The sequence below is a fragment of the Wyeomyia smithii genome, chromosome 2 (assembly GCF_029784165.1).
Source record: "Wyeomyia smithii strain HCP4-BCI-WySm-NY-G18 chromosome 2, ASM2978416v1, whole genome shotgun sequence".
Taxonomy (NCBI): domain Eukaryota; kingdom Metazoa; phylum Arthropoda; class Insecta; order Diptera; family Culicidae; genus Wyeomyia; species Wyeomyia smithii.
The window spans coordinates 90,103,977-90,107,756 of NC_073695.1; positions in this window are offsets into that span (position 1 = coordinate 90,103,977).

Consider the following 3,780-nt stretch of genomic DNA (forward strand, 5'->3'; position numbering starts at 1 on the left):
CAAATCACGTTTTGCTCAGAAAACGCAGCTCTAACAGATGATATATATTAACTGGTATTGCTAAACAATTCAATAACTTAGGTTTGTGTCATTGGAAAGATTTTTTTTACATTAACTCATTGTTTGCATACTAACAACCGGGCTCTTTTTATGTTTGACGAGATATCACAATAGACTTATTTATATGCGAATGTGCAGCCAATAGAAGACCAAAGATAAATATTTGCAATGACACACTTTAACCAGTTGGACAAACCACATACTTGGGACATATGTAACACTGGCGAAGAAACTTTCCAAAAATGATGGTTCAGAGTAAACTACTCGAATGGTCTCTTCTTGAAAAAAAAAAAACAACTTTTTGACAGTTTCTTGAGGGATTTCATTTGAGGCTCGAGAAGAGCTGAGATAAAAAAAAATTAACTCGTTTTTTTTTTCGTTTTCATAAAAAGAAAATTACGGAAGGACTATTAACCCGAATTAAGGACAGAAGAGGAAATGAAGTATTGTGCTTGCTTCAGGAAAATAAAACTCAAATAAAAATCTCTATATAGGCTGGCAGTAAGATCTTACTAGGGGGGAGAGGGGTATCAAAAAATCTTACGATGTCTTACAAGGGAGGGAGGGAAGGGGTTGAAAAAGTGGAAAAATATGCTTACGTAATTATTGAACGGCCCCATTCACGGTTCATTTTTCACAAAATTATGACACAAATTGTAACAGATATGGCACCTAATTGCCCTAACCAGAAAATTTACAGAATAAATTAAGTTCATAAAATTATACGTATGCAAGGGTACAAGGCACAAGTGGAAATTATATTTCGAATACACTATCAACAACTGAAAGTACCATGGAACGTGGTGAAATTGATCAATTTTTATAACAATTTCCAATTGTACATTTTTTCCGAAATAGTATAATTTTAAAACAAGTACTGGTATGTGCTGCAGTAAACCTCTATGGCTATTGGTGAGATTTCTATAGTCTACTTCATGAAATAAATTCGATAATTCTATAAGGTACTATGAGGTAAATGGGTAAATGAGGGGTGAAATTGATCACCATTGAAATCCATACATTCTTTTGGCAATGTGCTTTTTTTCGATATGCTAAAGATAAATGATGATTACTGTACTGAAAAATATCATTTTCAGCTAGTTTGGAAACGAAAATAACGATATTTCAGGATAAAATTTGTTTATTCTGGTTCACGAGCTGCTTGTTGCTAAATTAGCCCTTATTTGATCGTCGTTAGACCGATTACAATTCGGTTTGTTGGAAAAGCTCAAAAACTAGCTCTGGAATTTAAATCTTTGTAGTTTCCTGCGAATTCATCAGTATTTTTTCAATGGTATGGAATGATCATTGTTGAAAATTACATTTTTTGAGCTTATATCAAACTTTACTCAGTTCTCCAAATTTAACGTAATTAACCCTCAACTAAGATTACTTTAAGTAAATTCACTACTTTTTTGTTATTTAGAAACTTGTTTGAGTAATTTGATTGACTTTTGAATTTTTCGAAAATATGAAAAATTGCACCGGGCATGCAAGGGTTAATTTTGACAGGTATGTGAATCATTCAAAAGTTGCGTTTAAGGACACGTTAATGCTACCTAGTGTTGTAAGAGCAATATCTTTTGATTAGTATTTTTTATCACGAATTTTCAGGTGATCAATTTCACCCCACTAATCAATTTCACCCCATTCCACGGTACATTATTCTTGATTTAGATTAAAAAAAAGCGTGAGGAAAAGGAGAAAAAGCGTAGGAAAATCGATCGTGAATATGACGAGTATTGATTTTATCACACTGTCTCTCATACTTACAGCACAAAATTTCATAACAATTTGATACGAGGTTCAAAAGTTATGGAAAGAAACGAAATTGGATCCAAAATATGTGGCCTCAACATAATTCAAATTTTGTTCGAATAGTAGAACGTCCCGGTATTGCTCGTGGTCGTGATTAAAGTGTTAGAATTAGGAGTCATTTTTTTTATTTCGGTATTTCCGTAGCACGAATATTACGTCAAAATTCACATTTTATACTGCAGTTTTTCCAGAAACCGGAAGCAACTATCTAAAAATTTAAAATGGCGTCTGAAGTTGATTTTTGACCTCTGGGTATCATACTATATTTCGTCATATATATTTCGTCACCTAAAACTGTTGTTCAGAAACAGGATGTCGGCATCGAAATACCCAGATTAGGGAATAGTTGATGATTTTAGAATGTATTCCAACAACCAGAAGTAGTCATCTGGCTTTAGAATGGTATTTGAGGTCGGATTCTGGCTTCTGGGTAACTTTCTGGTTTCAAAAACCCACACACTTAATTTTTTTTTTTTTTTTTTTTTTTTTTGCCGGGGCTCGGTAATTTTTGCCGAGAACGGCACCACTGAGTGCTCGGTTAGAAAAAAAATGACAGCTCTCACATGTTTTCGAAAATCTCGGTTCAACCTAACAAAAGTTTCGGCACAAAATATTAACGAGCCGAAATATCAGTTAGGTGAACCGAGATTCACGAAAAAATGTGACAGCTGTCATTATTTTTTTAACCGAGCACTCAGTGGTGCCGTTCTCGGCAATAAATTACCGAGACCCGGCAAAAAATTTTAAGTGTGCATAACGAATGGTACACAGATGCACCCCAGAAGCGAAGGGAATAATATCAATAAGAGCAACTGCGTTAAGGAATTTTAAATTTTATATTAGATCATTTAAGTAAATTTATAAGAAAAGTCAGAAAACACATCTTTTACAAATAAACTAATTATGTCGTGTACCGTAAACTGGGGTGACTTTGATCATTTTTTTGATTGTATCTCAAATATTTTCAGAATATACTGAAAACAATATTCTTAGATATTTTTAAAATAAGTACTGGCATGAATTGAAGATTCCGTCACTACTTTAAAAGTTTAGGAACATTTTTGCTGTTTTTAAATATGCTCTAAAAATTTTACACCAATCATCATTCCGGGGTGAATTTGATCACTTCATTGTTTTGATGAATTTGGTGTAACACTTTGCTACTTTCACTGAATTGAACAGCCTTGAACGACTTAAACGAGTTTATAAATATGGAAAGCAATTTGGGGGCTATTCACATTCTACGTGATCAGTTTATAATGGCGAATGTACAAGATTCATACAAAATTTTTAGAATATATATGAATTGTTATCCTCTAAGAGAGAAGGTGGTCTAAAATCATCAAAAACTAGTCCACGAGGAATATGACTTATGAAATTGGCCAAATTCGCATGTTACTTCACGTCTTGGGTTTTTGTTAAGAAGAAATATGTAATACGCTGTGGAGAATATTGGGACTCAACATTGCCTTTGAGGAAAAACTTGCAAAAATAACAATAAAATATATTGTTATAATATTTGTTCGTCTTAAGAACTCATCTGGGAACAAAATAGAAAAACTTTACATATTGCAACTTGTTGTTTTGAATCTGCTTGAACTGAATGTTTGTATGCAACAAAAATCACCAAAAATACACTTTATTTTCAATTAATATTTTAGCCTGAAAAACACTCTTCAAATAGCAGGAAATGCATGAGTAGTGGCAATGCGAACATATATCCACGCATTCAGTGAAGATTACGACGAGTCCCAAGCACTACGAGCCCTTTTTTACCACATTTTCAAAAAAGAGGTACAGTGATCAATGTCAACCCAATGATCAAAGTCACCCCAGTTTACGGTAGTTATTTTTTTATGTATATGCAATTTAATTCAATTTTATATATATTTTTATTCATAT